The sequence below is a fragment of the Abrus precatorius genome, unplaced genomic scaffold (genome assembly GCF_003935025.1).
Source record: "Abrus precatorius isolate BTA unplaced genomic scaffold, Abrus_2018 Scaffold1, whole genome shotgun sequence".
NCBI lineage: Eukaryota > Viridiplantae > Streptophyta > Magnoliopsida > Fabales > Fabaceae > Abrus > Abrus precatorius.
Genome location: NW_020874291.1, coordinates 5,369,352 through 5,379,799, shown reverse-complemented (window position 1 = coordinate 5,379,799; position 10,448 = coordinate 5,369,352). Strand labels below are relative to the sequence as shown.

The following is a 10,448-nucleotide window of genomic DNA, read 5'->3' as shown; positions in this document are numbered from 1 at the left end:
CTCAATGAACCACATTCTATCCCTTTTGATTTTTCAATGTCATTAATGTCAGAAGTTGCAGAATCTAAATCCAGAAAATCAGCAATACAAATATCACACAAAGATGAATTAGTACAATATTCACAAATTTTAGTATTTATGGTATCTACACAATCAGAAAAATCAACGAAAGAGTCTCCTAAAAATTCAACAAAACTATCATCTATCAAGCTATCAAGAACATCAATATGGAAAATTGAATGCTCCTCAGGTGAGTGCTTCATAGCATCTAGTATGTTGAAGCGAACCACACTCTCTCAAAACTCCATAGTAAGAGTTCCAGCATACACATCAATTTTGGTCCTGGCTGTCTTCAAGAATGGCCTCCCCAAGATGATTGGTGCAACTCCTTTTATTGACTCTTCTTCTTGCATGTCCAAGATGTAAAAGTCAGCAGGAAAGATCAAGTCATTCACTCTTACTAGAACATCCTCCATAAGGCCGGCTGGATTAGTGGTGCTCCTATTTGCTAGCTGAATGATGACACCTGTGGGCTGCAATGGTCCAAGAGACAAAGATGTGAAGATAGATAAAGGCATAACATTAATAGATGCACCTAAATCAAGCATGGCATTATCTATCCTATTGTTGCCTATAATACAGGGAATAGTAAACGTCCCTGGATCTTTGCATTTCTCAGGCATGGAAGTTTTTTGGCCTCTCAAAAAGGGCTAATACATTCCTCCCTATGTTCACTCTTTCATTACCCTTTAGTCGCCTTCTATGAGTGCACAAGTCCTTAAGGAATTTGGCGTACTTTGGGATTTGCTTGATAGCATCTAACAAGGGGATATTGACTTCAACCTTTCTGAAAGTATCCAGAATTTCTTTATCAACCTCTTCTTGCTTCTTGTTGGGCTGAACCATTCTTTGAGGGAAGGGAATAGGAATGGACCTCTCTTCTTTGTCTACCACTTTTGGTTGACATGGTGTGGGCATAGGTGCAGGCTGCTCTTGGCTTCCAACTTCTCCTTCTTCACCTTCTGCAGCTAAAGTGCAACTAGGATCCTTCTCTTTAGGCATTTCTGGCTCTTGCATCACCTTACCAGATCTCAAGGTAATGGCACTCACATTCTTTGGGTTTGTTACCGTTTGTGCAGGGAGATTGCCTGAACCTTGAGATTGAAGTTGATTCAGGGATGAAGCAAGTTGACCCATTTGATTCTCCAAGGTCTTAATACTTGCTTAAGTCTGTTGTTGGAAAGCCTGACTCTGTTGCTGGAAATTGAGATTATTCATAGTGAGTTGCTTCACAAGGTCTTCCAAGGATGACTCACTCTTTTGGGGTGCAGGAGCTAGTGAAGAAGATGCTTGATGGTGCAGCTGAGATGAAGATGATGAATGGTGATGTTGCTGGGCTTAATATGGCTTAATTTGTCTAGCTTGATACGGTTGGAAATGGTTGTTGGTTGGTTGGCTAGAGCTTTGATCTGTGCATTTCCTCCCCACCTTAAGTTAGGATGGTTCCTCCAACCGGGATTATATCTATTAGAAGATAAATCCCAGCTTTGTTGTTGCTGCGGCTGCTGAAAAGGAAATTTATTAGCATAAATATTAGTAGCATAAGCTTAAGGATTACCTTCTGAAGATTCAGTTTCTTGCAATGTGGGGCAATTATCAGCGAAGTGATCCGTAGATGAAGAAATCCCACAAAGCATGGCTGGAATGGATGGAGGTGGAGGTGTATATGCAGCAAAATTCTTTTGGATGGATGCCAACTGTTTTACCATAAAAGCCAACTCATCTAGCTTATGCTCCAGCTTGTGTGAATCTGAAGTTTGAATTTTATTGACACTCCTGGATATGATGGAATTTTGCCTTGTAGCAAACTGTTGAGAGTTAGCTGCCATATTCTCAATGAGGTTTCTAGCGGCAGCGGGAGTCTTGTCAACTAGGGCTCCCCCACTAGCTGCGTCAATCATGCTCCTATCCATTTGGTGTAAGCCCTCATAGAAGTATTGGGTTTGGAGCTGGTCACTTATTTGATGATGGGGGCAGCTAGCACAAAGTCTCTTGAAACGCTTCCAATATTCATACAAATTTTTCCTCTCTAGCTGCCTAATACCACATATTTCCTTTCTTATTGAGGCAGGGAAAATTTTTTCCAGGAACAATCTCTTGAGAGTGTCCTAACTTGTAATAGAGTCAGGTGGAAGATAATACAACCAATCTTTAGCCAAATCCATAAGAGAGAATGGAAAAGCCTTTAATTTCACACGCTCTTCAGGCACACCTTGTGGTCTCATTGTAGAGCAAACAATATGAAATTCCTTGAGGTGTTTATGTGGATCTTCACCTGCAAGACCATGAAATTTAGGCAAAAGATGGATTAGGCCAGTTTTAAGAACAAAAGGGCATCCACATCTGGGTATTGGATACACAAAGTCTGGTAAGTCACGTCCGGCGCGGCAAGCTTCTTTAGTGTCAGGTCATTTTCTGCTATTTCTAAAGGTTCAAAATTTAAAGAATGCAGAGAAGAATATATAGAAGATGGAGAAAATGGTGAAAAAGGTTCCTCAGTATGTGCAGAGTTTTGTCTATTAAGGTTCCTAAGATTCCTATGGAATGTCCTATCAATTTCAGTATCTGGAGGATATAAATCTCCTGGATTTGATCTGGTCATTCATTAGGAATTAGCTATGAAAAATTGAAAAGAAATAAACTAATGTAGCAGTAAAAATGCAGAAAAATTCAGATTACAATTATGCAGAAAACTAACATCAAAGTGCAGTAAAATAAAGCATTAACACTAAACAGCAAAAACAGAAAGAAATTGCAAACTATGGAACAAAAATATGCAACACACAAGCACAAGTTTTGCAGAATTCTGTAGAATTATGCAGCAAAAATAGGGTATAGTGGAGCAAACGAAAATGCAGTGTGGTAAACTAAATTGCAGAAGTTAGAATTCAAACCATATGCAGAAAACAGGAATTGGTTGTACCTAAATGCAAAATATCTTTACTTATCTATGCAACTACAACTATACTAAAGTATTCACAATGCAAAAGTTCAAAGAGAATTCACTAAATATGCAAAAAAACAAAAATGAAAATAGAGCAAATAACATGTTTATGAAAAATCAACACCAATATTCCCCGGCAACGGCGCCAATTTGATGATGGTGTTTTTTTTCCTTGAGGTGTTTAAAAGATTTGTCGCAAATCCTCACAAAATTTAAACAAATTAATGTAGTACTAGGGTTACCCTAGATTGTCTCCCGTGAACATTGGCTATTAATCTTCATTAAACATGTTGAAGGAAATAATTGAACAAGCAATTAAAATGGGTGTTTTGTGGTTTCAAAACAATGTAAAGAACAACAAGCAAACAAGTTTAATTAATTCAAACAATAGAAAGCAGCAATCCTTAGTTCATCCACAAATATTCTATCCTCATTCCACTTAAGATTTAATATTCATCCTCTCTCCCATGAATTAGGTTAATTTAACAAGCGAAAATCAACCTTATGGTCCTAACGAGATTACGCAATTTGCTAGGCTCTAATCCCTCATCCCAAAGTTATGCAACCTTAGAATTAAACCTAGGATTAAGCAATCCCTAGTTTAGAATCTCCTTAAAATGAATTAGGGTTAATTAAGCAATATCCCCTTCATTCACCATTAATTCAATTCAAGAGACAAGGAAGAAGTAATTCATGAGAAGAAAGGAATTATATTATCATTAAAATCAAGGAACTCAAGAATCCATGTGAACTCACCAAGGATTACATAAAATTTAACCCTCCATAGAAATGGGGGTCAAAAACGAAAGTTGGAAATGCAGAAAACTCATTAACATTAATGTAAAAGCAAGAGAAATGAGAAACCAAACTCTAGGTTGGACCCTTAGCTGTCACCCAAGGTTGCCCTAAGCTCTGGAAAATCATCCTAATTTAGTAAGGAAGAGAAAAGGTGTAAAAAGTGTAAGAACTCCCTACCCTAATTTGGCAAAAATCTATTTATACTAAAGCTGGCGCCGCCCAAAGTAATTACTTTCATTCTTTCATAGTAAACACGCGCAGCATCAATTGGGTTTTTCCTCTCTGGAGTGATTACTATGAATATTCATAGTAACTACGTGCAGCACTGGGACATTTTGAACTCTTTGGAGTTGTCACTATGAATTTTGATAGTAACTACGCGCAACACCTTCAATTCTGCATGCTCTGGAGTGATTACTAGGAAAGATCATAGTAACCACACGCAGGTTTAGTGGATTCTGGGCTGCTGTAGTTGTCACTTTAAGCTTTGAAAGTGATCACTTTGGTCCCTTTGCTGGAAATGGCTTGCTGTAGTTGTCACTATCAATCTTGAAAGTAGTTACTTTCACCTCAAATTCCTCAAAATCCAATAATTCTTCAAAATAAGCTTGGGGATTCCTGCCACATTGTTCAAATGATCAAGACATGTAAAATAAACTATCTAAATCAATGTAAATTAACCAAAAACTAAGAAACCTATATTATTTAGCCTAATTGGAATATTCATCTTATTTACACTATCTAAGTGTATTCTTTTCTATAAAAAGTAATAAATGATATATAAAAATTTAGTAAAATGTGGATTCATCAGGATCAGTCCAAGGTTGGAAGAAGAGCTATTTAGAAGAACATTTGGAGTCTTTGTACAAACAAGGGAACTGGGAAAACTTCAATAAGATTCTCGCATTATTGATCTATGGACTACTTTTATTCCTATTTACCTCAGGTTTTATAGACCAAGCTGCTATAGACGTATTTCACCAATATGAAATAAATAGAGTGAATCTGGTTCTCATCATTCTAGCAGATACTTTACTTTATATGGAAGTATGTCATCAGAAAAATAGGGGCACATTACAATATTGTTCTGATCTATAGCTTATTTGGTTCACAAACCATCTCTATGCATCAAATCATATGAGTCATATGCCCGATCCTCTGAGGAGTTTTCATCGCATTCCAATAAAAAAAATAGGATGCTCGAGTATGAAAAGAAGACTTCTTAAGATTCAATGCCAAAAAATTTCCATAGGTATGTCCTTGGTACCACCCCAAAGACACTTCGTTAGTTGTAGAAAATTTCAAGTGTGCCTTTGATAGGACCGAAAGGATGCACAACATATACTCTGACCATAGCTCTCAAGCAGCTTAAATGGACTCAAACCAAGCCAAGGAATGAAGAACTGGGAGGACTAATCTTCCAGTGTACTGAAGATGGTGCTAGTAAGCATCTAGAAGAGATTAGAGCTACATAGAAAGTGTTAGAAGAAAAGGAGAGAAGGAAGGAAACTAGAAAATGGAGGGAAGCTAGAAAAGCCCAAGATCAAGTCCCAAAAGCAGAATGTCAAGAAAAGGAATCTTCTCAAGCACCCAGTGAAATAGTGACTTCCTTAATGACCCAGTTGGAATGAGCAAAAGCACAAATAAGATTATTAGAAGAGTAAGGAGAAAGCGTCAAAGGCAGAGGTTGACAGGCTCAAGAGACAATGTCAAAAGAAAGATAGAGAAATAAATCATTTAAAAGATCAATGTGTCGACAAGTTTGATGACTCAAATGGCAAAGAAGTAAAAAGAAAGAAGGAAGAAGAAGCATCTCTCTCCAAAATGAACATAATGCGAGATGAAATAAACATGCTGACAAAGGCTCTAAACAGGAAAAGAAAAAGGAATGGATGAAGAGGTACGATGACATGTACAATTGCGTCTAACATCACACCACGAGATTGTGTTTCCTTTTAAAGTCATTATGTTCTTCAAATATTGTAAAAATCTTGCTATGAGTTAGGGGTGCACGTGTAATTTCATCGCTTGAAAATGACATTTTACCTCTTCTATTTGAAATGGAATAAAATTTATTTGTGGTGTTCATATTTGGGTTTAATACGAATCTTATCTATCAAGGATACTTCTCATTTTAAAGGAGTACTACCCTCATTTTTTCGTGAAATGATTTGCCTTGGATTGGGAGCATGGGGTATATGATGCATTACTAGTGGGTAAGACCTTGTCTATTAAGAAGTGAATGCTTCTGTAGAGTGAGTGTCAACTACTTCTCGACCTAAGAGGGATTTGCCTCTAGCGTTGAAAAGTAGGGAACTTCTCTAAAACATTGAAGGCTTAACGAAATATATCCATTCTATTAATCTTTCTTTTACTCATCATGTTTTTTTTTTTAAGAATTAAAATAAGCAAAACTGCGGATCAGACATCCTTACAGAATATGCTCAGTAAAAAATCATGTCGAATTAGAACAACACAATGAAGAGCTGAGAAATGAGATGAACCAACTGAAAGATCAAATGGCCAGAATTTTGGAAATACTGCAACCTTTGGAAAGGAAAAACATTGAAGGAATCATAGTAGTTAATGGAGGACCACCTACTACTCCCACGTACCCACCCGATTTTATCCCCCACGGGACAATAGCACCACTAACATTGCATCCCAATAGGCCCATCCAACAAACTAATTGTTAAGAGGCTCAATTCCTACCTTATAGCCTCCCAGCTGGCTATGCACAACCTATAGCTCAAGAGGTCCAATTTTCATCATACAATAATGCACCCCTAGCTCTAAGTGATTCATTAATCACTCAACAACAATCCACCCAACCCTAAGGCATGCCCTCAAACATCGTCGAAGACTCTTAAATGCTTCTAATATTGCAAGAAGATATTATGCCTAACCCACAAATTGTCCTCCAACCACAAACCATCAATCTAAGCACCCAAGGTAATCCACCTACCTCTATTGGTATTGTCAACACTCCTTTTCATCCCACTATTGAAGAGTTTCAGCCCGATGAGGATGATTAGGCCAAAGGAAAGTTGCAACTCATAGAAGACAGGTTTCAAGCTGTTGAGGGTAATAGCTATGGTATTGGAGATGCAGTTGACCTTTGTCTAGTGTCAGACCTAGTGATTCTGCCAAAATTTAAAGCACCAAAATTTGATAAATACAAAGACATTACTTGTCCAAAGAGCCACCTAACCATGTATTGTAGGAAAATGGCATTGCATGCTCGTGATGACAAGTTGTTAATCCATTTCTTCCAAGATAGTCTAACCAGGGTAGCTTTAAATTGGTATATGCATCTGAAACGTACTTTATTTGTTGTTGGAAGGATTTGGTTGATGCTTTCCTAAAGTAATACAAGTACAACATTGACATGGCCCCTGATAGATTAGTGCTTCAAACCATGATGAAGAAAGACAATGAAACTTCTAAAGAGTACACTCAAAGATGGTGAGAAACAACAATGCAGGTTGAGCCCTCTTTTTAGAAAAGGAAATGGTTTCCGTATTCATCGATACTTTTTGATCTCCCTTTTATGACAAGAGGATTAGAAGTGTCTCTGTAAATTTCTCTGATGTTGTCATCATAGGAGAAAGAGTAGAAATCGACATGAGAAGTGGCAAAATTGCATATGCTATAGGGGCAACTAGCATCAAGAGGCCATTGAGCATACCTGGGAAGAAGAAGAAGGGAGAAGCCAATGCAGTAACATTTCACCCCTCTGGTAAATTTGACCCTAATCCAGCTCATATCCCCTATAAAGCTTATCATCCCAACACGCAAAATCCATCCTCCACACTCCCCATACAACCACCTCAAACCAACCAAGCCCATCACACTTATCCCAACCAAACAAGACCCCTAAACTATCAGGACCAAATATCAGTTCACCTTGACCTTATCCCTATCTCCTATACAGAATTGTTACCTCAATTACTGCAAATCTCAATGGTGGTGCGTTGTCCCATGAAACCTTTGGAGCCCCTATATCCTAGGGGGTTATGATCCTAATGCCAGGTGTGAATACTATGCAAGTGTTGTTGGCCACTCTACAGAAAATTGTAAGGCATTAAAGTTTAAAGTGCAAGACTTGATCAATGTAGGGTGGATAAGTTTTAAGGAGAAGAATCCTAATATTGGAAGCAATTCTATGCCAGGTCATCATGGGCCATCTATCAATGATAGACGATGCTAAGTCACTATCAAAACAAATAAGTTTCGCTAAGAATTTTGCAGTATAAAGCTCAACCTTAGTCAATTCACAAAAACACATCTTCAGTTAAATTCAATTTTAGATTTTTTTTTTTAAAGAATGAAAGTAATATTTTGGGGGTTTGAAAACTGCAAATTAATTAAATTAAATTTAAAAAAAATTAAAATTGAGTAAAAAAAAATTAAGAAATATCAATCTACAGAATACCAAATGATTGTAACTCCGATTATCAAAGTATCTAAATATTTTAATCTAAGTTTAAACATTTACCCAATTCAATTATTAATTCAATCGAATAACCTAATTGAACTAGATCACAAATTAATCAAATTATCATTTAACCTAACCCAAATTAATTATAAAATTAGATTATCAATTGAATCCTAATTTAAATTCTAACCACAGAAAAATTAATCACAATCGCAATATACAAATATGAAATTAGAGAAAAAGAGAACAAACTTGGAGCAATTTAGCTCAGAACTCAAATTAGATTTATAGCATTTGGATTCTGTGGATTGAATGGGAGGTTTAGCCCTCCACCAAAGCACTTAACCTAAGCGAGAATGAGAAGAGAACGAGAGAATTCGAGATAAAGTAAGAAAAAATGATTCTTATTTCGGCTAAATCTCAAAAACTCAAAGTGTCTAATCGCATCCACCAATTCAGAACCTTACTAGTCTATTTATATGCTCTAATTAGGGTAAACTAAATGGCCAAAATTCAGGCCTTAATTATAGCTATAAGCCCAAATACAATTATCTAATAACAAAGGGTCTAAATGCAATCTTACAACAATATTTAGCAAATCTGCTTCAACTTCCAAAATTTATAAAAAAATAGAAATCAATTACAAATCCAACGATCCATATATGCATTTTAAAGCCCTTGATGTGTAAAATCCAATGCAACTAGAATCAGCAAAATATGAAATTAAAGCATTTATTTGTAATAAGCCCAATTTATTCAAATAAGTAGAAAATGGTAAAAACTTAAAAAACAAAACATATTAAAAATATTTATAAATCAACATAAAACTATAAATATAAACCTAAAATATGTTACATCAATCGACCTCATTGATGAAGGCTATAACGACGACGAAGACCGAGACTCGACAATCGTACTACTTTTAGATAACTTGATATGTAATGTATATAGATTGCTATTAAGAGTCTTGGACCAAAGGGGATGTTTTTTTAAACATGAGTGCATAGGATTATTCAACTTGGTTTATAGATACCAATATCATTCTTGAGTATTGAGAAACTTGATTTTTAATAAATTTTAAAGTGACACGCGATCACGATATAGATCTTGATTCTTCATGCACCTGATAGAAAACAGTTTATAAAGATTCATATCATACTCTTATTACTAATAATTACTCATGAGATTTTGTTTTCTTCATTTACTTATAGTTTAGAAAATCATAATATTAATAACTACCACTTGAATAATATAGCCATATCATGTATTGACATAAACTATACAAGTGGACTTAAATCTTTTTCACTTGCTCATGAGCCAATTACTAATAATATGAGATACAACATGTGATTTATCACTTCAACTAGAACTCTCTTAGGGGACAAACCGACAAAGTTCATGTTTATTACCTGTATGCATTGAAGAACTAATTTCCTGCTTATTTAATTCCATCTAAATAAAATCAGAAGATAACTGATATCATAAACCTGGTCATATAAATAATCCCATAATTATCCAAAGTAACTGCAAATTATCCAAGAATATTAAAACACAATCCATGACCATCAAAGTACCAAAACAAAGTACATTATACCCAAGCTACCAAAATAAAATATAAAGTATCGAATTCTCCACCATACATTGAGTGGAGTCCTCTAGCAGCGGACAACAAAAGAAATAACTAAACAACGGTTAAGACTCCTTGGAAGGGTCCTCCTCTATCTCCTTGGTATATGAAGAATCCTCTTCAAATTGACCTCAACATGGAGAATAAGACGGAGAAAGGTCATCCTCAAGATCTGTGACAACTAAAAGAAAATGTCCAATACTACAACATATTTCAACAAAGAAAAGAAGGAGTGAGATATATTTTCAAGTAAATATCCTTCAGAAAAGAAACAAAACAAAGTAAGTACGTGCATACATTATATTACTACAATTGTAACTTTTACAATCTAACAAAATGCAAGTCTAATTACATGATGCATGGCTAATGCAAACGATAACTCTTGGTTTGGCAAAATCTCATTTTCGTGCTTATGCGACTCTGGATCCATAACAATCCTATTGTTCGGAAGTTGTTGGGAGTTTCACTAGCCAGCCTACATTCCCATGTATGGTAGGGACTCAAACCTCCACCGATTGATCTAGCTCGAGCAACAAGATAAACCTCAGTAGAAAGTCAGGATAAAGGAGCATCGCGTGGAG

General features: G+C 36.0%; 1 non-coding gene across 1 annotated transcript; it reads left to right on the top strand.

Annotated features, from left to right (window-relative positions):
* Positions 1-2,019: 2,019 nt before the first annotated feature.
* LOC113861819 lies at positions 2,020-2,124 on the top strand. Its single transcript, XR_003504347.1, has one exon. It is a non-coding gene; the product is annotated as a small nucleolar RNA R71 (small nucleolar RNA).
* The last annotated feature ends 8,324 nt before the right edge of the window (positions 2,125-10,448 follow it).